This window comes from Athene cunicularia (assembly GCF_003259725.1).
Source record: "Athene cunicularia isolate RWA chromosome 7 unlocalized genomic scaffold, athCun1 chr7_part1, whole genome shotgun sequence".
In the NCBI taxonomy this organism is placed as follows: Eukaryota; Metazoa; Chordata; class Aves; order Strigiformes; family Strigidae; genus Athene; species Athene cunicularia.
The window spans coordinates 8980317-9006441 of record NW_020799107.1 but is presented as its reverse complement, the minus strand read 5'-3'; positions in this window follow the sequence as shown (position 1 = coordinate 9006441).

Genomic DNA, 26125 nt, shown 5'->3' with positions numbered 1-26125 from the left:
ATTCAGTGTTTTGGGCATCCCCTCCTCCTCCAGGAATGTCTATGCAAAAGGAAATTTCTCCATGGGAAGTAGTTTGTCTAAAAGCCATTTTTCATGGAGGAGGAGAAAAGAAAAGCCTGACCAGCTGCTTTGTGCAATATAGGCTGCAGTGACCGGCTGCTGCAGAGAGCTGCCAAAAACAGAGCTCAGGAGAGAAGGCAAAGATAACTAACACGTGATAGGTAACATCCATTGTCTACAGACAGCCTTCTTGTGGCTGGCAACTCCAGTTGCAGGAGCCAAGGTGGGGAATGAGCCTTCGGAATGGTGCCACATGAACATGGGGCCAATGTGCCCCGCTGATCCTGTGATGGCTGACCCCAGACCATATGTTCCTCACTTGCTATGTGAGAAAAACAGATCTGCCTGTGCTGAAGCCGGAACATCCATGTGTACTAACACGTGAGCACGTACATGGCTCCTATAGACTCCTGCTTCTCTCGCCTGTCCCCAAGGGCTGAGCGTGGCCGTTGTCCAGGGTGGAGGGATGCTGGCTGTGAGCAATGACCCATGGGGCCATGAGGGAAGCAACTATCCCTTGAGAAATGGATGAGAAACACATTCATATCCTTGTTTCTGCACTGCAGATCCCCAACACAGAGCTGAGTCATGTCAGACAGACTTATGGGAGATGATTTCCCCTTTAACTCCAAAAGCATTTGTTGGGTTATAATTATTCTTTTTTTTTTTTTTTTTTTAAAAAAAAAAAAAAAAAAAAAAAAAAAAGACCTCCTCCAAACACTATATACATAAAGTCATGGAGAAGGAATGATAAAATTCCAGTGTTTCTGGTGGGTCACCACGTTAATTTGCAGACTTTTGTATTCTTGCAAATTGTCATGTAAAAATGCCATCAAAGGTCTGCACACAGGTCGTTTTATGGCCATTTTATTTCATATATAGATTTAACCAAAAAACCTACAGATCAATTTACACAGTAGAAGGGAAGCTATAGGTTTTGCAGGAGTGTGGGTATGTATGTGTCTGCATTCAAAAGGCAGCAGAGGTGAAGAGAAGGAATAAATGTTTGGGCCTCATTCCCAGTTAATGTCAGTCAACATAACTGTGTTGTGTCTTTGTGTCTATTTATACGCATGGAGGATCTAAAATTACAGCTTTAAGCAGGAGTTTTTAACAAGTTTAAGCAGTTGAATTTAATGCTTAGGAGCAGGGTGGAGGGGGGGGGCAGTTCTGGTACTGAGAAGAGGACTAGATTTGAGAAATCATAATAGGAGACAATTTTTACCTTATTATCCACCTTAAGAAAACCAAGCCTTTTAAAATATGCCTCAGGATAGAAGCCACAAAATGTTATTAATGTTTGAAAAGCCTTTCTGGGACTTAGAGCAGCCTTCAGTCATGGAAAGTCAAAAATACACCCAGATCCTCTTTTCTTGCAGACAGCTCCAGATCAGAAACTCCTGACACCAAACCTGCCAAAATTGTCCAGACTTGCTCAAAATCACAAACAGAAATGAACTGCAGTCTTAAAAATGGGAAAGGTCAGAAGCCACTAACAGGAATCTAATTTTGCAACTGGAACCTTTCTTTGATCTCTTTCACAGGTAACTTAGTCCCTGGATAGACTTCATGCTCCGTATCCCTTTGAGAGGGGTGAGAGATAGGCACGAGTTAACTGATCCTGAAAAATTCACCACGTGGGGGAAACTAAGGCAGGCAGCTGTGAAATGACTTTTTACAATCAAGCTGTGGGCCAGGAGCAGGACTGAAAAGGAAATCTGCATCTCCTGGGTCCCAAGGGCACACGAAACTGAGGTTACACGTGGCCTGCAGGAAAGAGCGTGAGCTGGAGTGAGGTAAAAGGCCTGACCTGTCATCGGCTTTCCCTCCCATGCACCACAGCAGAGCAGCAAAAAAGCAGATGATAGGAGAGTTACCCAATCCTCCCCATCCCTTCTGACTGCGGCTGGGACTGATGTCCCCTCTCATCAGCCTGCAAAGCCCATTGTCCAGCTGTGCTGGCCACTGTTCCAAAGCTCAGGTGCAGGGTGGAGCAGGTGAAGAAAGGACTCCTGCAACTCCAGGCAAGGAGGCAGCTTCCACTTTAAAGGGAAAATAGCATGGAGGGAGCTACATGGTCCCATCCCCAGCAGCCATTGCATTGGCTGGAGATGCTTCCCACCACAGCATCGTTTTTATAATCATTTTAGCTGGAAACAGTTTCCTTCAGCTACAGCTCTGTCCCTCCAAGCTTGTTTCAGGGGAGTCTGGTAAGGGTTTGTCTAAATCTGAACTCAGCATACAACCCTCTGGCACAAAGAAAAAAACAGCTTTCTTCAGTATATTGCAACCAGATCTCAGTCTCAGTTTAGTTATTATTCACAACAGCTCTGCCCAGAAATGACTACAAACACAAGAAAAAAAGTACCAGACTGTGGGGATGACCATGCAAGCAAACTTCCAGGATGAAATTTCTGTCTGCCCTGCTCTTTTTGAGAGAGGCTGAAAAATCCCTTTTTGCACTGTGGCCTGAGAGGGTGATCCTAAAGCACCCAGGACCTACTGCAGCTCTCAGGCATGAGATTTGCTTTAATACATGGCCCCTTATATTTGCCTTTTCAGCAGTCTCTGCAGCAATCGAGCACACTTCACAGTGCAGTCTGATTTCTAAGTGATGCACAGAGTTCATAAATAGTCAACAGAGCTCCTTGAGCACGTTGCAGACAGGAAAATTATACGCTACTGACAGCAAGCTGCTGGGTGCTACCCATTGATTACTCATTTATTAAAACACAAGCCCCTTTCCAACCGCTTATAAATAAAAGACTTGCTATAAAATGCAACTCTTTTGAAAGCACAGAAGCGCATGGAGATGAAATTCCTTCCCAGACATGGAGGTGACCTGTATTTACTGTAAACATTATCCCACATTTAAATTTGGAAATGAAACAAGGGTGAGGCAAGGAGTCCGGATTCCGGTCAGAGCTTCCCTGCAGTCGGAGGTGAGCTCCGCTGCCAAGGCTCGCTCGAGTCCTCCTGCCTGCCCGCTTTCACAGAAACCTCTACTTTCTTTGGATCACTTTGTACGTGTTTCAGACTGGGTGGGGGAAAGGTTCATTTGCACAGACATCTGATGAGGCTTACTCACAAGTGTTACTCACCAGCCACTTGCTTGTGGGGAAGTAGAAGTTCGAGCCCCATTCTTTGCTGAGACCCAAGAAATAGCCACAAATTACCTTAAAGTGAAAGGGCTGGGCTCGATTCAAGATCATGTACCCTGTGGTTTGTATAAAAAAGCAACATCAGTTGGAAGGAATTTCTCAGCTGAAAGTCAGAAAAACATTTATGACCATTGAATGGTCTGGGTATTCTTGAATGCCAAGGCATGAAGATAGTTCTGCAGGGTGAGGAGCAGGGGGAATCCTTCCTCGCTGTCAGTTGTTGTCTATATGGCCAGCAAACCCTGTTCAGCAAACCACTCTGACCATGTGCTCAACCTCAGACAACCGTGTAACCCCTTTGACCGTCAAATGTAGCAGCACAAGGCTAAGTGATGCCTCAGTGAACTAGGATCCTAGAGAGTAAATTCTCTGTGAAGGAGTTATTAACGTGTTGCTAACTGTAGTTTGCTATATATATTGTACTGAGTGCGTTTTTTTCACCCATGTACATGGAAAAGTGTGGCATTTGGAATTTTCAGCGACGGTATGGAAACCCCTTTTCAGGAACGGCCCTGCCTTTATGCCTGCCTTTTCTGAAATGCAGCATAAGTGAGGAGTCAGAAGTCTGGCTTGCAGATTTAACCCGTGTCCCATTCCCTTTATGTGAGGTTGCAATTCCCAGTCAGGCTTTTACACCCTACACTCATATTCTAGCTGAAAAAAAACAGAGATTGCTGACTTGAAGTTTGAAGCTAGCCCCCATTCTGAGAGGGGCTGAACAGGAAACTCAGCTTGCTTCAGTCTAAAGTTTAGGAGGTCCTGCTGACATTGAAAAATGCCTAGATCTAGATTCAGCTCAAAGTTATATCTGTACAAGAGCTGGACATCTGCAAACACAAAGCTGAAGCCTGACAGTACTCATCAGACAGGCTGTTCTGGCCTTCCCATCTCTGCAGCTTGAGAGAAATGGAGTGAGGATCCAGTTACCCATAGTGTATAAAAGGTTGTTCCTGTGACTGTTATGCTTTGTCCTGCATCACTTTTTCTCGAATCCAGCAGTATAAAGAGTTCAGTAAGTTAAAAATTACCTAAAATCAGTTTTAATTAATAAAAAAGTGAAAGAGCATTTTAAATATTTCTTCAGCGCTGCATAGACTCTGTTTCCTATTAAAGGCAACTGTGTGCAGTGTTTCTATTAAGATTCCTCTTCCTGTTGTGTAATATGGAATGTTAAAAATCCCGATATCATTTAAGAAGTTATTACAAACTCCAGAGAGTTTTCTATTCCCAAGAAATCTCTCCCAGTGGGAAGCTGGAAAAGTTCCTGTTGAATTTACAGTAAATGCCTCAGACCCTATGTAATATTTATGGTGTCCCTCTCATCTTATCCAGACTGGTTTGCTGTTTTGCTGCTGTGAAAGAAAAGCCTGTTTCAATGGTTAAGGGCTGTGACATTCACTTTGAAGGATATTGAAGCGGATACGATAGCCACAGGAAATGTTCCAGTCTCGCTGAGGTACCTCAGAGAGGTATTTGGTCAAATGAGAATTCACTAATCTGATTCCCAGGAAAAAAATCGCAGTAACTTAATGAAGAAAGTGAAAGAAATGTGACAGATCTGCATTCATGGCTTGCCAGATCTAGATTCTATAAAAGCCAGAGGAAAAATTCCCATTTGCTTTCATGGGAATAGGATTTTGACCCCAAGGAACTTCCATTCAAACAGAATTATGTTGCATTTTTAAATGTTGTGAGAATTAGGTGATGTACATTTGCATTAAAAAGAAGTCACTGTATGATATGATGCATATATATATATTTGCATGGCCACAGACTACAGGTACTACAGCCCTTCTTATTAGCAGATCTCAGAAATATCTGATAGGGGCAGCAAAACAACTCAGGTAGGGTTGTCCACCATTTCACCAGCTGAGTCAGGAGCAGAGATGCCACCTCCACAGTGCCAGTCCAATATCGCTCCACCTACAAAAGTGCCTGGGCTGCAACAACTGCAGAATAAATGTCTTCTCAAAAGTTGTTCTGACTTTACTGCCTGCAGAAGACATGAACACACAGTGGAAATATTTGTGTATTCAAATCTGTCAGAGAGCGTGGAGATAAAGGGAGGATGCCTTCTTTAGGTTGAGCTTGGTACAATAGATAAATGATAAATAGATTATGTATGCATACTGAAAACTCCTTTAGTGAATCCTTTTACAGTCCTACATTACAGCCTAAACTTTCAGAACTAGAAGTTAAGGCTTAAAGTCTGTGTTTAAGTATCTAGAGTCAACCATGATTCACATGTGCTAAGCTCTCAACAGTTTTCATTGGTCCTTAGGGAAGATGCTGGGTGCACAATATTTTTTTTAAATATGGGAATTTTCTGAGGAGTTGTGAAGCTTGTCACAGGAGAGTTTGTTCCAGAGGTGCTGGAGGCATCAGGCAAATTGAAAGGTGAGGAAATGGGATGTGGGACCTGGATGAAGGGGATGAAATGAGCAAAGAAGTGGCTAGGGGCCAGAATCTGTGAAATCTGCTAGATGGTAGCATCAGCTCTTAGAGGGAACAGTCTGAGCTTGAGTCATTGTAAGGTGGTCTGAGCAAAGTCCTGGAAAACATTGCCAAGATCAACGTGCCCTGTTCTCTGTGGATGGGCGACACCATCCAGCAGGTCACAGCCCATGTCTCCTGCTGTCTCCATAAACAGAGAGAAGATTATGTGGGAAAAAGGAATCTGCATTAGCTGTATCCTTGAGGGCAAATTATAGTTCAAGAGACAAACAGTACTATGAGCAAGAAACAGCAGGGGTGTTAAGCCTATATGTTCATTTTTAGACTCCTTTGCATATTCACACGTACGCAGGAAGAGAATTCATTGCACCAAATAAACCACAACCCTGTTTTAGATGTGGACAAATAGTCCTGAACAAATGGAAGGTGATGTCGCAGTGAAAGGAATAAAAATTTTAGTATGATGTCTCAAGAGACATTTAGAGTGGAGAAGATGTGAAACCCTTCATCCAGATAGCATGTTGATGGAAGAACCATAGAACAACAAGAAATAGTAGTTGTTCCATTCTGAAAAGCAGAGATACTGAGGGGAGTGGTAAAAAGATTAAAGTTGGTGTCTGGTTTTATTTAACAACCCCATTAATTCCTGCGAATAAAAAGGAATGAGTGCATTCACATCTGAAATGACTTTGAAACATGCAGCCAACATCCGGTTTGCACTGAGCACTTAGAAATATGAGGAGGAAACAGCAAAAACGAGACTCAGCTTAGGACAGTGAATACCAGGGAGGGAGAGTGATCCAAAATGCAGATATTCAGTGGAAGAAATACTATTTTAAAGCAGGGATTGGGATGGAGATTATAATCTAAGACACAGATTTATAAAAGAGTAAGGCAAGATGGCTGTAAACGATTTGTATGTAACTGCTGTGTGCCATTAGAAACGGCACATCTCTGGCAAAAGGGTCACTAGTGAGACTACATGGAAATTACTGGAGATTCCAACCCTAAATGGAAAAAAAGAGAAAACTCAGGCAAGAATAATAGGAATGATTAAAAGGTAAATGCATATAATCTTAAAACACATTGAAATAGTTAAATTTAGAAAAGCCTTAAGAGAAGATAAAGTCACCCTTTGAGAGCTGTGATACCACTACTCTAAAAACACAACCCCCCACTAGGTACTAGATAGTTGTTCAGAAAAATATTTTTTAAAAATGTTAAAAATCTCAGACTTTCATAAACCTAGTAAGAGACCTAAGATGTGGGACAGGTCAACTAATCTTTCTGTGAAATGGCAACAACCACAGTGCAGAGATACAGTCATCTAGGTACTGAAGACATGTATCAGCTCTCTGGTATGCAAAACTAATCTCTAGGCAGGATATATGCCTGTTTACCCATTAACTTGGTTTTAAGATCACATCTGTGAATTTACTGTTTGGGGGATGTGGGGAGGAGCTAAGTTTAAGGAGAAATTGTCTATCTCTGTATATGAGATCTACTCCTGGCTTGTTTATATTTTTCCTTCTGGGACGATCTCAAATGAGTTTGCTGCTTGTGGCTGTCAGTTACAGTCGGAGCATGCAACAAGGAGGAACTGGTGAAAATGCCATTTGGAATGTTCATGCTAAATATCAGGGCACTCCCCTTCAGTCTAGCAGCCTGATTAGACTAGACAGAGCACTTGAAGTATAGAAGTTTAACACGGAAAGCAAATCTGTGTGGAAGAAGGCAAAGACAGTCCTGGTTCACATCACAGGCAAATCCTGTACCCCCAGGAACTCTGTATTTCTCCAAGCCTCTCCACAGAAGCAAGAGCTGGGCTTGAGTCTGGGCTCTCTTAGCATCAGACACCATGAGGCTGAGGCCACTTAGACAACATGGTGTAAGGGAGCCTATCTTTCATGCACGATGTTTGGGAATTTCTTGTGGGACTAATGGCTTGATAGTTAGCCAGAGAAGTGCTGAATTCAACATACATTCCTCTCACCACCTCATTACCTCCCAGCCATTCCCCCATCTGTGTCTGTTTGTTTAAATGGAGCTCCTTAAGACAGAAGATGCTCATTAGGAGCCTGGTATGATAAACATGGCACTTGTGCACTTGCCTAATTTGATACATCTGATGAGCCAGAACTTAATAAATGCAAACTGCTCCCCAAATTACTTAGATTCGTTCAGTCGATTTCTGTCTTCCTCAGCATATTCTATGGGCTGATCTCATGACATTCTCCTTCATGCCAGGTTTTTTTTGTCTATCCGAACTTTCTTTTTCCACTAGAAGCCTCCAAGCTGGGCTCCTCTCAAGCACTTTGTGCATATTATTTCACTGCTTTAGTGGAATGGTTCAAATTATAATTTTCCAGCTGAGACATGAAGACTAATTCATTCACGACCACTTTTTGTGTGTGACAGTGTGGATTCTTCTGTGGCCCCTGAGGAGATAAAATGCACCCAAAGTGCTGCAGGAAAACCAGCGTGCTAGGAGCAAGCATTTGGACAGAGGAAACAATCCGTGCTCTGCAAGTATGAGCAAAGTTGTGTGCTGTCCAGTGTATCCCATGTACTCCTTGGGGATGAGCTGATTGTCATCTTGGGATGATGGGAGAGAATTCAAGATACAAGACACTGAGTAGGAATAATGAATGGCAGGTACAAATCTGAGCTGAAATCCTCTGCTGACACTATTCAAATGAAACCTGCAGCAACAGTCAACACTGAGAGAATGGTTGCTAAATTTTGTGACTAATCAGCACAGCTGCCCTCAATGCTGCTCCAGCAATGGCAATCAGTGCTATGTTGGGAAACCCGGGAAGTGATGTGCATCCTTGCCTTGAAAGCAGCCACCTGTGTCCCTGTTGTGGTTGAGGCCAGTGGTTCAGGACACTGTGGTGTGACACAGACCTCCTGCCTTCAGCTGTCTGCCCTGGAGGGAACATGGAGGGAGTGGACCAGTCTCCTGCTCAGGATGGGATATGTTCAGGAGAGGGGAGATTGAACCAGCTGGGCTGGTTAGCTGGGAGCAGGACTAGGAACCTGTGGCTTTGCAAAAGGTGGGAGATCTCTGCTCTGGTGTTTGTGTCAGTGAGAATCTTGCCTTTAGCTTATAGGAAACCAGGCTTATGTGCTTTGGAGCTTTCCTGGGAGAGACAAACCAGGCCTGGGGCTGGTGACATGCCAAGAGGCTTTTGGAAGCTGCAGCACAGTGCATCATCATCTGTGTGTTAGCATGAAGGGTTTACAGCTCCAGAGACTGTTTCATGGCCGTAATCCCAGAAAAAGGAGTTTGGGGCAACTGAGAGATGTGCCAGGTAGATGCCTAAAATTAAATCCAGTGAATGCAGGCCTTAATGACAGCCCAGCAGAGCAAAAGCAAGCAACTGGGTCTCGGAGCAATGCACAAGCCGCCTTCTCCTGCTGCCAGTGTGGCTGATGCTCGGTCTGCCCTCCCAACACTGACCTGCGTGTCTTAGCAAACATCCACGAATAATTGTCCTGGTATATCAATGCAAGCATATCTCATTGTCATGGCCCCACAATCACAGTGAGGAAAGCAGACTGGCCTGGAGCTGGCCTGGGAGGACGCTGGAGAGATCATCTGTGAAAGCACGTTTGGCAAATAACAAATCAGTGTGAGCAGTTGGACATCACAGCACAAGGGGAAACACATGGGAAAGGTTGAATCCAGGTTTATTTCCACCACTCATGAAAGAAAAAAAGGACCATTACATGGCCGTAATCCTGATATTTGACAAGTAGCTTAAATTCACTTACAAAGTAATCTTATAAAGTAAATAGCTTCGATTCAGTGTGTTTAATTTAAAACACTTGATGTTTTATTTATTCTTTTACTGTAAGGAACAGATTGCACTTTCTTTAATAAAGTTTAAGAAATAAGGGTGTCCAATCCCCACACAGAGGAAAATTCATACCAGCCATACAACTGAAAACTGATCTCCTTGAGCCTGTTCTCATGGAGAAGAAACAATTCCAGTGACTTAGGATCTGAAGTGACCATGTATTGAAGTGATATGCGCCAAATACCTGGACAAATATTTTGAAAATTAACTCATGGGTGATTTGAGAAATTGATAAATGCTCAGTCACAGCAACAGCAAAGAGCAGATATGATGATAAAAATCACAGTCTGCCCTGTACAATTTATTTAAGGGCCTCAGGAAGAAAAAAAAAAAGACAAAAAAGACAAGAAGGAATCATTTTGCAAAATGTGATTGCTTTTGAAATGTTTGCCTAGCAACAAACCAACAAATGCTCCAACTATGGCTTTATTTCATATTCTCACAGCAATACCGCATAATGTTTCAACACAAGCCAGCTCTCACTCTGAAATCTGTCCTGGTGACCTCAGCTGCCCTTCTCTGAGGTTCAGGCATCTCACGGCTCCCACCACACACCCTTCCCAAGCCATGGCCGATTGCAGCGCCGACAGAGCAGAAAGTGCATCTGTTTCCGCTTTCTTACGTTGCAACAACCTATTCCCCCCAATTGCTCTCACTTGGCACAAAGAACAAAACAAACCGATGTGCCAATTTCCTTCTCTCTGCTTCTGGTGTCGCGCTGGTGCTGTTCACCTCTGCACACTCAGCACCGCTTGACCTCACTTTCCCAATATGCTGTCTGAGCTTGATGATGGAGAAGTCAAAGTTAGATCAAGTTCTTACGTCCTTTCTTGCTGGATACAGAAAACAAATCAAACCCCAGGTAAAATCTCTTCCTCATGGAGCTCTGTTTACTTTTCCCATTGTCTCACACTTGCCAGTCCCCAGGCTTTGGAAACACGGCTTGGCTTTTCAGAGCAGACTCAAAAATTTTTTTCCAACCGCAGAAACAAATCAGGGAATTTAAACAAAGTCCACTGGAGCTGCTGGGAAAAGAAAAGGCGCCAGTCTCCTAGAAATGTAGCCTGAAATAAGTTTCATATTCATTTGTAACCCTGCTTTGCTATGGAGCTCGAATGTGAGAGCAGACAGAATTGGCAGCACAGCCAGTGGCCACGCTGTGAGAAGCGGGCAGCTGTGTGCATGGTGGAGAGGTATGGGACAGCATGCCACTCCCCCAAGTTCTTATTTTGCTGTTGAGATAGGTATATCACCAATTATAAAAATGGGGTGGATTTAGGTGTCCCTGCCTCTGAGCAAGACACAGCTTGGCAACAGTATTTGCCTCTAAAGAAAACCGGGATTGCCTGCTAAGCTCTGTGAGACCCTGGTGCTGTGGAGGCAATATCTGGGGAGAACAGCCAGGTATCAGAGCTGCTGCTGAGCTCTGAACTCAGATGAAGCTGTTGTAGCCTATGTCCAAAGACACCTCTCCTATCTGCTTTCTTGTTCCCTTTGCCAGGAGAATAGCAGGGTGGCAGCCAGAGGAGCACTGAGGGTAGGGACAACTCAGACCTTAAGTCCCAGGGATTCTTGCCTTGGTGAGTCACTGCCCTGTTGTTAACAGGGACAGTAGCACAAGGCTATCTCACAAAGGTATCATCTACCCAAGAGTTTAAAGTCTGGATATTCTGATGATTAAGGCATGCTAGATAAAAAGGGCACTGGAGACGAGTCACTAGCCAGAAGCATTTTTTGGATCATCTCCAAATGTGCCCCATCAGCAAAGAAGATGTGTGTGCCCAGGCAACGGTTGGCATGTCTGGAGTGAAAGGTCAGCAAGGCGGACGTGAGCACAAGGTCGTTGCATATGTACATACCCTGCTGAATCAGATCTCAGTGACACTGAAAATTGGGCTGTGCTGGCTGAAGACATCTTCACCCTCAACACAACCTCACCCTCCCGTAAATTAAGACAAGCACATAGCGTCTTCTGCTAATGTTACTCTGGATAAGCAATCTCTGGCAGGGGAATGAGTCAAACAGCCAGGCAGGTATAGCTTTAACCAGACCCAGTTTTGAGGCAAAATGCTTTCATTTCATCACTTTTCATTATAGATTAATGAATATTGTCACTCTGCAATTTGGGCAGGCTTCAGGCACACATGTAGGTAAGTAGATGCAGGGCAGCTGACATGTACCTGCTAAGCCTCAGCAGCTCTGCCGTATTGAGTAGTGTACCTGAGAATTTATTTCAGCTGGAGATCTTTTGCTAATGTAAATTTTGTCCACAGCAGGAGTGCCAGAGTGCAATCAGACCAGCTAACTTTTAAAACACAGACAAAGCCAAGCTAAAGGCCACCCAGAAGCAATTTTGAAGCAAGAACAGCTCAGCAGCTGTCCTTGGGTGGCCAAAACTACTTTTATGAGCCCAGTTGCAGGGAGCTGGGACTGCAAATTGTCACCTCTGTCCTGCAGACCTTGGTTCCTCGATAACTGGAACCAGATCTATGTACTTGCATTGTAGATGTAACCCTCATCATGCCAGCTCACACAACTGCATTTTTTGCAAATTATCCAGAGTATGAGAGATTAAATTTAGCTGATCTTCATGCTTTTATGCTAGTTTTGGTCTGAATGTCAGAAATCAGACAATTCCTAACGTAGCATAACGCTTGCCAATACAGAGTTCACCCAGCTGCATTTTTTTAGAACGTTTTTGAAGTAGAAAAGGGATTTTACTAGTTTTGCATCGCTCTGCTATCATGTTTTGATCTAGTGCTAGGAACCTGAGAGCTGGATTTACTGTACCCCTGAATCATGGTCTTCATACCCCTAACATGAATTGGAGGCAGAGGGGTCAATGGCTAATTAATTAGTTGCTGTCTGCAAAGCACTCTGAGGCCCACAGAGTAAAGCATGCCAGTAAGTGGTAAGTGTTACTTACTATTCTCTGAGTTAATAGTCCTTTACTTTGCAGTATATCTTTGACCTTAGCTATCATACCCTTCCTACCTCCCCACTCCAAACCACAGAGGGTTACAATACAGAATACATCTGTTTCCTGTTTCATAAATTGCAATTGCACATTTCCAACAGGCACTCTCGTATGAGATTCGGAGGCAAGCAATTTTATTTGACAAGTAGTATGTGCTCCTGAACCTATCTGGCTCCTTTGCATTGAACTGCGTGTTAAAAATGAAGAATAGCCAAATATAGTAGAAATTACTTTCCCGTTATTTGGAGACATTTGCATCATCCCCTTTTTCTTTTACTGCTATTAAAAGTAAATAGGTATCTAAGATATTCCAATATATTTAACAGAAATAATTTAAACAACAGGCACACGCAGAAATGACACTGCAGCAGTTATTTAAACTTGTCATAAATATTCCTTAATAAGTTATTATTAATATTGTCCTTGTTTGTCATGAGAACCTGTGGGCCAAGTAAGTGTATGTGCTGGCTTCACTATTTCACTGAAGTGAGGCCAGTGGGTAAAATCCTGGCCAAAAGAAATTAGTGGTTAGAAGGCCCTGGTGACTTGGCTACAAGCTACATCACACGTTTCAGCAGAAATCTCTCATGAGCATCATCTTTCATCTATCTAGAAGTGAAATGAAACTTAAAAGGCAAACACCCTTTTTCCATACCATTGTGCATTTGTCTTTACAGACCCTGGGATGAGACTTGGGTGTCTCATGAGCCAGTGTCTGCCAGTGTAACAAGTCACCTCTGTTGTTTGCTGGGTTACAACAATATACTGTCCAGTGGGGAAGCAGAATGACGCCATCCCTGGAGATTCTGGCCCAATTCCTTTCCCTCCCAGGTGGGGAGGCTGTGAGAACACCCTGCCAGTGTCTGCACCTCAGCTGATGAGTGGTAAGGTCTTATACTGCTGAAAATCAGTTGTGTATCTGGGTTTACAAGCTGACATACATTTGATGAGGCTACTCTTAACTGAGAGAATTAGACAACATGGTGGGATCTAGGCAACACCTTCAGGAAAGGGCACACTTTGTAACACACTCAGACTGAGGCAGGGCTGCTCTCAGCAGGGTTAGAAACAGAAAGGTTTCAGAAAGCCACAATTTAGGCTTTCTACCACCTGCTAACAGTTTGGATGCAGGCTGGAAGCTCTCTCTCCTGCCATGACTGTAACCAGTGAGGCTGAGAAACGCATCCATTTGACCACTCCTCTCCCTCTGCCTTTTCTTGTCCTGTTTAAAGGCGGGCTCCCTCCAAAGCTAACACAGCTCCCCACCGCTGCAAGTTAAGCAGCTTGAAACTGATGCACCCAGCCATGTGCTTAGGGATAAACATTTGTGCAAATATTTGCAGATGTAGGACCAGAATCTAGAGAACAATGTTGATCCCAGAGATCATTTTGTTTATGAGTGTCAAAAAGTCTGTGTTTCAAGATGCTTGCAGTACCAAGGTCTTATCCCACAGCCTGTCCCAAGCGAGCAGCCTTTACTTGCCAGAACAACCAGTATCTACCATAGTGAAACTGCAGGCTGACCGTAGGATGGATACATTTTGCAAAGAGAGTTAGAAGTTTAAAACAAAAAGTAAAAGCAAAAGTATTGACACTTTGCAGATCAAGAGTTTATAAATGCTTTGGCCAGCATTAAGTCCATCCATGGGAAAAGCTTGTGTGGACTGGCTATGTATGGAAAGAGGAGAGAGAAAACAAAAGAATGGCTGCACAGGCCTCCTGTTTGCTCAAGAAAGCAAAATACGTATCCCATTAACTTTATGCTTGTTGCTTGGCATATTCCTTTCTCCTTGGTGATGCACCAGATACAAACAATCACTCACAGGCTCTGTGTTGCATTTAACTGCAGGGTATCAGCTCTCTGCTACAAGCTCCCGTCTCTCCAGTTCTTTCTTCCAGCTCCTGAGCTGCAGAAAGATCTTCCAAAAGAGTTGCTGTTGCCTAAATGTGAAAAAGGAACCAAACCTCTGAACCTCAGGTGCAAACTGTACATAAGTCCTCCTTTTCTCCCTCAAGCAAGTACATGCAGCAGTCCCTCTTTATGCCAAATAAAAGCTACAGCACCTTAGCTTTTAGCCTGGAAAATAGCAGCCTGGGCTTTCAGTTTGACTTAAACCTTAGCATGCGGAGATCAATGCAATGGCCAACATGCACAGCTGCGTGCCAGAGTCTAATCTTTTTTGAGAGGTAATTTTAGCAGTGACTTTACAGTCTTAGAGTCACAGTGCTGCAATGGTGACAAACCCAACAAGAGAAGGGGGAACGGGAGGGTTTCCTGGATTGCAGGCTGTCGCCTGTTTTTTTCCAGGGCAGAAACCAGTGTTTAGGAGCTACAAAGTTGGCTTCATGTGTTTACAAGAAGATCTGCTGCACACACAATTTGCTGATGTTTCCCAGGCAGCTTCACAGACGTGACAGGGATAAGGATAGGTCCCTTGAGACCCAACTTTCTTATAAACAACGCTCACATTTGCAGTGGCTCCTTTCCTGTGAGATCGGAACCCAACTCGTCTAAAAGGTTTTCTGCAAAGAGAAAATCAGTTAATACCCTTAAAGCACTGAACATCATTTGTTATATATCATGTTTCTGTAGCGAGAAGGTACACTATGGGACACTGTGATGTCCTCTTACGGTGTTGTGCCAGCATCTGAAGAAACTTTTGGACAAGATCTCCACTAGATATGTAGCTGTGAATATAATTTTATGACAAGCAATGGGGCTCTTTTTCTTGGACCATCATTTGATGTGATGGTAATGATTTTGCAAGAGAATATTTTTATTTACCTCATTTTTTTTCCCTAAACAGACCCTTTTTGTTGTTATTTCTTCTTTTTTTTTTAGCCTAAATTTCCTCTCAAAGGAAGCTTTGATTCTTCTCTGTACACAGCCACAGACACAAGTAGATGATGGAAGCTGGAGAACTGTAAAGATCCTAATTTTATAGACTACACAGATTTTAAGCTGTATTTCAAGAGGCCATCCCAGATTTAGGGGGAAGAAAAGAGAAAACATTGTGTCAGATCAGCATTAATTTCAAGAGAAGAATGGGGGGAATCCTTATGTGTGCTTTGTCTACTACAATCAGGAAACACAGCAGACACATCTCTTCAGCATCATCTGCTGTCCTTATTCGTTCTCCTAGGTTGAGGCACTCTGGAGAGAAAGGATTTTGCAGCTCCAGCAGAAATCTTTGTGAAATGTTTATCTGATCAGCTAAAGACTTTGAAGGCTTGCTTTGGGAAAGAGTTCTGACACTTCATAATTCAGATGCAACTGGAATGCTTGGTGTCTCCTTTTTGCAAGAGAGGCTTTTTTTTTTTAGGGCAGAAAATTGGTGTTTTGTACCAACAGCAAGAGTTAGGATGAAGTCAGGGTACCACAATTCACTGAATATATATATATATATATTTTATTTTTTTTTTTTTTTCTTTTTCTGGCCAAAGCTAGAGATGGGATTACATGCTGTTTCATATTATCAGACACACTGTACTGTTCACCATGCAAGCCATCCCCAGAAGGGAAGAAAAACCTAAACCCCGGTTTTGTTGCTAACTGCAGAAACCATCTGCAAATGCACAGCAAGATGTATGCTCTCTCCCTCTGCTCTGCATGGAAAGTAAACATGATACTAGCCCTTATTATTTCTTTCTACGTCAAGGAGTCTGCACAGTAGGGAAAAAACACTATATGCATCTCTGTGCTAACAGTAAGAGTACTGGCTTTTTGACATGGAAAAAATGATGCAACTGTCAGAGACACATAAGCAGCCTGGGAAGATGAGCCAGTTTACTGATCTGCTCTGTAGCTTATCAAATTCCTGAGGAGCCAGGCTCTGTTTCCTGCTCTATTGTGTGTGATAAGGGTGAAGCTTAGAATAAGCGACCCCTGTTAACATTTTTTTACACTACCCAGCACATCCTAACTTCAAGGTCAGACTACCAGAAAGGTATATGGAAAGGGTTTGTGTGACTAGTCTCCAAGCTAGATAGTTATGGCTCACATCAAGCAGAACTCTGTGGGTCTACACAGTCATGTTCTGTGGTGAGGGTTAAATTTGGAAAGATATTGCCCAGCATATTCTCAACTCTGATTTCAGGTGTTTCTAGCAGCATGGCTACCTGATGCATTTCAAAGGATAAACATTTCTGACTTTCCATATGATGCTCACTATGGACACTTGAGACTTCTTAAAAGGCAGCTGCAGCGAGCTCACCTTTCTGAATACTGTTTCAGAAGTTTTCAGCTTTCTCCCCAAGCTAGGTCTTTGATTACAACATTTCTCTTTGCCTGCAGGTGCTACGTATTCATTCATGTCACCTCAAAGACCATGAGCTCAGACATGTCAGTCTGAATTTCCAGCCTTAAAGGAAAAAACCCAAACCTTACTGAGAATACAATGTATCTGCTCCTACTTCTAACCACTTGGAGAAATACCATTTTGTCATAAGTCATCAGCTCACCATTCAATTTCTGAGCTACATCAGATTCACTTTTAAAGTACATTTACCCTTCAGTCCACCTTTGCCCACAAAATGTACCCTGTTCTGAGCGCAGTGTTGCAGTGGTAGGGCCATATCAACAACTTCAGTTAGTAATTTAAAGCCTGCTCCTTTTAAAGCTAATTATTGAAGTACTAGGACTGCAGTGGGGACTTAATCTAGGCTAAATTCAACCTAGTAATGCCTGAATTGTCAGCAGAGAAGTGCATACCAAGCATACTCAAGAGTCATGGTGGGAAAGTCTTCCAAGAACAAGTGATGATCCCTGTAACTTCCCTTAACAATAACTTGCTTAAATGCAATTAATACCTGTAAATCTCCTGGTAATACCAGTTATCTCCTACAGATACTGTTGTAATCTCCTATATTCTTCAATTGCAGAAAGAATTCTTTGTTTATAACTTTATTTTTCTCTATGAAGAATGTTGTAATTTCTGCTTTCTTACCTTTGCATATCACAGAGTTGCTCTGAACTTTCTCCCAAGTCTCTTTCCCTTCACCTTGCTTTTTTATCTTTTCTTTCTCTCTCTCTCTCTCCCCTCCCTCCTCCCTGTTTCTGGGGGCTGTAATTTGTTTGTATTGTTCCTGGTATTGCTTCATCTATGCAACTTTCATTGCTGAAACAAATGGGACTGGAGCTTGAGCAGTGTAAGTTCAGAGCAACAAATGAGATAACCGAGGCAGGAATGAGACAATATGATGCCTTGCTCTTGCAAAAGAGAAATATAAATTGCTGAGGTTGTAAACAAGCGCTTCCCCATGGATCAAAAGCACAACATTACAGACAGCAGCAAAGGATGATTTCAACATTTTCTGGGCTGTTTAGGATTAATTTAGCATGTTTTGCTTTAGCAATGATTTAAAATCTTTCATATCACCACAAGGCAAAGAGCAACAAGCACTGTGTATTTTAATCTTTGCAGTTCCTCAAAGATATGGAAATATTGGAAACTTGTTGCACTCTATGTGATGCTTAAAAATGTTCCTTCAAAGGGAAATGATAGCTGATATCATTTTTGTAAGTCCCACTAGCTACAAAGAAAATGTTTATTTTGATGTTTCCTTCCACAATTCCTTGAATGCACTGAGCACTATAAATTTTCTAGCAAAAATTACTGTTTAGTTACAAGTTTTATTAGCACTGTACCAGATGACTAGACATTAATGAATAGGTTGGTGAAAATATTGAGTGTGACTATCACATCCACACCCCAATGGAAAAAAAAGCAACCTAAAAAAAAGGCAAACCCATCCTGCTTTGAGGAGAATAAAATATAAAAGGACAACTTGAGAAAACTATAACGTAGACAATGAGCTGAAGCACAGAGAAATGGAGGGACCTGCCCAAGGTGACCTAAGAAAGTCACACAGACCCAGATGACCTTACATTCTCCTCATTCTTAGTTTGACTTTGTTCAGGGTGAGAACCATAGATGTTTCACAGAGAAAACTTTGGCCCCTATTAATTGCTTCTAGAGCTGTATCATTATTCATGTCCCTTTTTTCTTTTGCTAGCCCAAATCCCAGTTGGGATTAATTTAAGACCTGGTGCAGATGGGCACTGCAGTGCCACACTTATGGTCAACTGACACCAATTAAATCCCACCCTAAATTTGACTCAAAGTCAGCAAAGTATGTTGTCAGGTGTCAGACCCATCTGCACTGATTTTCTCTGGTAATGCTTCAGGCTTCCTCCTGTATTCATGTATTCCTAATTTATATTCAGGGAGATGTGGCTTGAAATGGAGGCAGAGGAATTTGCTTGATCCTATGTAGTAGGAATAGGTACAAAATAAATAGCTTCCTGGGGCAATGTCAGCAGAAGACTGACAGGGGATTTGGAGCTTATTATCAGGGAGTTTAGAAAATCTCAGGCTATACTAATTAATTAATGGCTTCTGTGGTATTACATCCGATACAGGATGTGCTGATAGGCTGTTGTTTTCTGATGAAAGATTTCAGTCTATATTTCTGGTCTTTGGTTATGTATTTGCAATGCCCATCAGAAACACTACAGAGGAGCACCTAGTGATTTCTAGTTTTGTGCTGGGATGCATCCAAGATGTAACAAGAGACTGAAATCTATGCTGGTACTGCATTCAATCCACATTGCTTTTCCTTGTGATCACAATGCAGGAATAAATATGTGATTATGAATTTTCCAAATTCATTTGCAATCTGGATCTCTTCTAAGCATATCCCTACAAATAACACTTTCTTCTGAAAATCTAAGTTCCAAGTTTCCTAACAAAAAAATACCACGGAAATCCACAACCAAAATAATATTTTTTTTTTTCTAACATCTATCCAGTTTTATTTTTAATTTATACATTGAGTTTTAGACATTAGTAAATGTCATCAGTATGATGACATCTATCAGTATGATCACCAGTATGATTCATCTATTAGTACGATTTGCCATTTGATTTGAACTTCGAGTAAAAAGGCTCTGTCCTATGCTTTGTATCCTTGTGTTTTGATTTTCTTCACTGCAAAGGAAAATAAAAAGAAATATAAATATTTCTACCCTTTTTGCACTGGCATAGGTGAACATCCAAATGTGTAATGCAGCTACGGAGAAGGTGTTTGTCCTGTAAGGAGCAGCTTGGGAACAAAATGGAGAACCAGCACTTGTGAGTGGGTGATTTGAACTCGAGTGAAATACAGCATCCTTTCCTTATCTATACCCCCTGCTGAATTCACTTTGGCTTAAACCACCCCCACGGAGTCTTCTCTGTGTGGAGAAGCTGAAGTCAGGGTTCAAACACAGGCTAAAAGTGCAGTGGAAACTCATTCTGTGTCAAGGAACAGTTCAAAACCTTTATATATTTGGTGTCCACATTTCTAAGATGTTGTAAGCTATCCCAGTCTTGCTAAGGAAAAAACAAAACAAAACAAAGAGTGTTTCCGATAGTACCAGTACTGGAGACCAAGGAGAATTTTTTTTTTTTTTTTTTCTGATGGAAGGAAAACACCTGGCTGCATTGTTTTCAGAGAAAATACTGTTCTCTATTGTTGGGAGGGAAACAGGTAGTATTTTGGTCCACCATAGCTCTAGCCTGTTTCCTCTGGCCTCAGAGAAAGCTTTCCACAAAGTATCCTGATAGACCTACAGGCAGAAAGATGAGCCTCATCTTACTATGCAGGCATCTCTGCACTGAGAATATCCCATGCAGCACTAGTGAACTGTTCACACCTTGTCTGGAAACAGAAAACATACTCAAGACTTTCATTTCAAGCAGCTAATCACAACTGAATGGAGGAAACAGCCCTCACCTCTTCTTTTCCATGCTGTGCACATCTAGTCCCTGCCACTGAAGAACATGGCAGTTTGAAGAGGACATAAAGAAATTATGGATGACACTATATCCAGAGTTATCTGAATCAATCAGAGGCACTTGGAAAAGTTATAATATATATTTCAGGTTGAAGCTGACCTTTAACTACTGCAGGCTGAAATATTATTCTGAAGCAGAATATCTTGAGAACTGGTTCATAAAGGTCTTTCTACACATTCCTCTGAAGCACTGACAACCACTCTTGTAAACAAGAAACCAGGTACGTAAACTGTTGGTCTAATCTGGGTTTGCAAGCCCTGGTTCTTAAGGGTTTCAGGTGTGTATAAATATATGCATATAAACGTGCGTGTGTGTAGTTTAGCAGTGAAAATGAAGGACAGATGCTTCTACAGACTTATAGGCAATCAGGATATCATTACCAGAGTTGTACTCAAGTTAAGCTGTTACTATTCTCAGTTTTATTTGAATTTTACTTTAATCCTGAAGAATCCCATAAAATATATCTTTCTGGAAAATATAATATGAAAGGATCCTATTGAAGCACCTGCTGTCCTTGCCAATGGGCTGTAAAAGAGGGAAAGACATTTGGAAACTAGTGTTCAGAGACTGGGCAGGAGGACTGGAAACTCTGCGGAGATGCTGTTCTGTTGTCCTGTCCTGTTTATCTTCTTTTCCCCTTCTTGCTCAGCTGGCCAGTGGTTAAGGAGGAGTATTTTGACTCTTGTGAGTCATACTTACCAGAAACTTTTCGCTTTGGGCATTTCCTTATTGCCACGATCCTGGTCCCCCTTCTTTCTGTCTTTCCCATTTAAATGGAAAGACACCAACTACTATGTGGAAATATTACAAGTTCTTGTATGAAGAGCATTGCATTGGTCATGTCCAAATCTTTCCATTACAGCAATCCAGGAACAACTGCAAATAACATTTGTAATCAGAGTAGGACCCATAAGAGGAGCCATTGGTGTTTGAGAGGTTCCTGTCCATGGCTTAATCAGCTCTAATTCATGGGCAGGGGGCCGTTAAAAAGTGGGAGAAAACAAAGTTTGGCTCTGGTCCAGACTCATATCTGTACTGGAAGTGTGGAAGAAAAAATAAAAACTTTCCAAAAACACGACATGGGAAAACACCCATTGTTTCCTCCAATCTTATTTGTTATCCTGTGGGGTAGCGCAGTTCACTCATAAGAGGAACTCTCACCATGTACAAGCAGCTGCTCCAGAGGTTTCTAAGAGGGTGCAAAGATTACACTTCCAGTGAAGTGTGGTGGAGAAGGAAGTGAATGGTCCCACTGCCCTGTCTGCACTGCGGGGCCTCCTTGAGCAGGGTGTGCCCTGCCTCTTGACTTGAGTGCTGAAATCAGTGCAAAGTCCCTCAGGACTTCGAGCTACAGTGAATCACGGCCCCTTTTCAATTTATAATGGCAAAGGAAACAACCTCAATCTGAAGGAGTTATCTGCAGGCCCCCTCTGTACAGGAGGTTCAGAGCACCCCGGTCTCATCTGATGAAAGCCACGGGCCTGCACCAACCATCAGAGAAAAGGCACCAGCTTATAGCTGGTAACAGCCATGGCCAAAACAGCTAGCAAAGCTTTCATGCCTTCCTCTGCCCTCTCCAGGATGTGCGATGAAAAGCGTGGCATCCCTTCAGACAGGCAAGTGTTTCCGTTTCAGGTTTTTGTTATAAGCAAGGTTTTCTCATTTCTGTTACTCAATACCAAGAACTGCATTATAGTCAGTGGAGATCCACCAAATAGCCATGGTGAGAATCGCCCCAAGTTACTTCTGATCCACCAGTATTAACATTTTGTCAGATATCCTGACTACCTGAGAAGTTCTGAAATTCTGAGTGATTGTCTAGCTCAGAAGTGGATGAACCCTCAGCAGCCATCCCCTAAGTTTCTACAATGTTCTTCACCGTCCATCTCATTCCCGTGTCTTTAACCAAGGGCAAGTACAGCCACCTTAGTGTCCACTAAGTGGACAGCTGAGTGGGTCCTAAACATTCCTGAGGAAGGACCCCCTCCCTGATCTCAACATTGCTCCTTTTTTTAACAGATGAGTATGTGAAGGATGGTGTCCTGAAGGTCACGCTACAGGGCCTAGCGGACATTCAGCAATTTTCAAAGAATATCTGGAAACACTGCACAAGTGGAAAGTATTAATAACTATGTCACAGATCCACATGACTCCACCCAAAAACTCAGTGGGGGTTATCCTTCCTTTCTCCAACAGCCTACCTCAGCCTCTGAGCTGGTAACTATTGGAAAGAGCTGCAGGTCTGGATCATAACCACTGCTTTTTGAAGGGCACATTATGAGTTATAATAATATGGTACAAAACCAACCCTTTCCATGACTTCTGATTCCTGTAATAACTTGTCTCTCATCCTGACATGCAATCATGTTTTGCCTGTTGTGCTGCCAGTGCTTTGACTGCTCAGATTTCCTAGATGCTCCAGCAAGATTCTGAAGTTTTTCTGGACCTCAGAGGCTTAGCCTGGTCCATGGAGTCCAGCAGAGGATTGCTGCACCAGAAATTTTCATATTTTTGCTCATCTCATGCCGAATAACCATCCTCCTTCCTCCTGAAATTAATAAAGAAAGCATTCCTGCATTATTCAATTCCTGTCTGTCTAAGCCATGCAGATCTGTTCTTATCCTCATTTTAATTTGTCTGGACCAGGACATGAAGTTCAGACCTCTGCTCAGACTTGACTGTTATATTTAACTTCACATCTGATTTAACCCTCAGATTTTCCAGAAGGAGCCCAGATGAGATTTTTCAAGCATGCACCACTCACAACCGAGGTCAGTGGACCAACTCACACCCATTTAAACACTGAGATATGCAACAACATTTCCAAGACAAACTCAGCATCCAGTATTTTGACACCCAGCTGAAGCCAGACTTGGTTTAACTGACAGTAATTCTCACCCAGGAGGGCTGGGTGTGTTTCCCTGTTAGAATAGGAAAAAAGTTTTGGTAACACTCAGTGGCCTCACACCTGGCTTGAGTGTATGAGTCTGGTTTAAGTCCTGGAGTCAGTCCCTGGCCATCTTTGGTACAAATTTAAACCAAACCTCAGGCTGCTCTAATTTATGCTAAGAGTCAGGACAAATGCCAAGCCAACTCACGATGCAGAGATTCAAAAAGTGACTGAGAGTCATATTCTCTCCTTTACTGTTGTAATGATGAATCCATTGTTGCAGCTCTGAGCTACGGAATGAATACAGAAAGAAAGTGAAACCATCTTGTGACATGCCTTAATTACTTACCTGTGGTTTCAACAATATGCCTAGGAACAAACTTTGGGAGAGGAATTTGTAAACTTGACTACTTCAGCTAAAACTAAAATCATTGCACTCAGGGCAACATCTGCAGTGCAGAACCTCTGATTTGGCTGATGACCTTCATTTCCCATTATCTTCTGCAAGCTAAGTGCCTCCCATGGTACATCAATGCCCTGCTACAGGAAGAGAGGTGATGGGAAGGCGTCCTGGGAAATACTGCACAGCTGAGGAAGCTTGGTGTTATAAGGCATCTGTGCTAGAGCTCCCATGAATTAGTGCAACATCGTTTTCAGATCCAAAACCTGTGGTTTGGGGTGCAAACCAGAAGCATTTCTAGATTTCTTGAGTGTTCATCTTAAATGTCAAAGTTTTCCATGGATATTTTTTCCTGGTTCACAATCTTTTCATTTAAAAAGTAACATTTACTTTTTAAAAAGTCAGATTCCCTGACAAAAATCCTAAATGATCAGAGCATTTTTGATCAACTACAAAATTATCTGAAGGATCCTTAGCAGCAGATGAAAGCTGGTGTTCCACCTCAGCTAAGGAAACGATGTTTAGGAGGGTGCAAGGCATAATGTAAAGCAAAAGGAAAGTGGAAGAAATAAATGGCTGGTCTGTGGCTGTTTATCAGCTCTACTTTCACTTTTCTCATGCAGCTCTGTGGGAGGCATTTCTGTGGGACGTGATAATAAAAGTTGGGATGTTTTTCCACCCAATTTTTTTCATGCTTTCTTTGCAGATCCCAGAGACCAGATGTCTCATATTAAAGAAAGAATAACTTAGCTTCTCTTTGGGGACATATTTAGGAAAGGTAGGGAGAAAGAGTTTGTTCTTTTTGAAATAAGAGTTAAATTGACACACAGTAGACAAATGGCAGGCAGAGGCCAGGCATGTTGTTGATAGAAAAGAGGATAACCCTGAGCAGTGAGGCTGATCACCACAGGAGTTGAAGGTATTTTCTGAAAATAACTTTCATCAGGAGAAGCTTCTAACACCTACAACAAAATACCCACACTTATAAATTCCCCTCAAACAGCCCCCACTTGACACCCACTATTAAAATATGCTCTCAGATTACCTAGCCAATTCATGAGATTTTTATGTATTTTTAAAGTTTCCTTGGAGTGTATTGAATTAAAACACATCCCATGTGCTGCAATCAACTAGTGAGGAGAGCTGGACAGCCAGGAGGGCAATGCTACCTTGACCATGAGTGCAGCTAGCCCCCATCACACCTCACATTGTTGCCCCAGTGGCTCCTACCCTGGGCTTCAGTCTGCTTCTGCATCACCCAGCTCTGACGTGCATGAGCACAACTCCCAGCCTGCCCAAGACCCACAAAACTCCCTTGGCCATCCTATACCTTAGAGTGATCGGGGCACTTGGTCTTTGTGAGGACCTTTGACTCAGAGGGGATCTTTCCCATCTCCTGCATTTGGGCAGACCCTGGTGCAGCCCAGCCTTGCATCAAGTAGGGTAAGGCTGTGAGGGATGACGTAACTTCATCTATGCAGCTGCTTCAGCTCTGACAGCAATGAAGGATGGCAACGTGCTGCAGTGCATGCTGATTACAGACACGTTAGTCATCCTCCCACTGTTATTTGGGCTTCTGTGTCTGGCTGGGTTCATCTGCTAGTCCTTTTAACGCACTGACGACATAAGCCATCTCCTTGCACAATGAATGCTTAGCAAATTGGAACCCCAATCCCCTATTTGAGCTTCTCGCTGATACTTTGTGCAAATGCTGTCATTCATGGAAGAAGCTGCACTCAGTAAATAATCCCCTTGACAGTGCTTTGAGAATGGGATACAGACGTCACTTATCTCCACTGGACTGGAGACCAGCTGGGACACCGAGATCACTCCCCACAAATCCCAGAGAAGCACAGCAGAGGTGTTTAGTCCAGTTAAAATCCACAGCACATCCATTCCATTCTCACCACAACCATAAGACAGACCTAACAAAATAAAGCTGCTAGCACAAAAGATCAAAACACTCAAAACCTATAATATGTTACTGGAAGGGAGTGATAGACCACAGGCGTTTTGGTAGCCTGTGGTCTTGCAGTGGTAGAGAACTGGCACATCCTTAAGAAACAGACTGCAGCTCATATCTTCCAATGCAAATACAAGGGCATTTCAGTATCAGGTGATGCCAACACATGGTAAAGCAAACAGATTTCTGAAGTGTCTCCAGCTACAGATGTGTAGAACAGCTCAAGGATGACCACATGTTCTTCAACTCTTTCGAGCTTCTTCAGTCTTCTGATGCTGTGTCCTCCATCCACCAAGGATGGAGTCCTAACTGAGCTCATTTCCTCCATCCTTCCTAGAGCTATAAAGTGGCAACTACTCCGTTAGGATTTATTAGCTCCCACTGGGAGAGAGGAACACAGATTCACATGAGTCATTAAGTCCTGCCGACAGGATGACCATGAGAAATGATATTTTAGAAGGGTTTTCATTGGCACTGCTTACCCAGTTAAATGCTTATAACATAATTACTAAGGGAAAA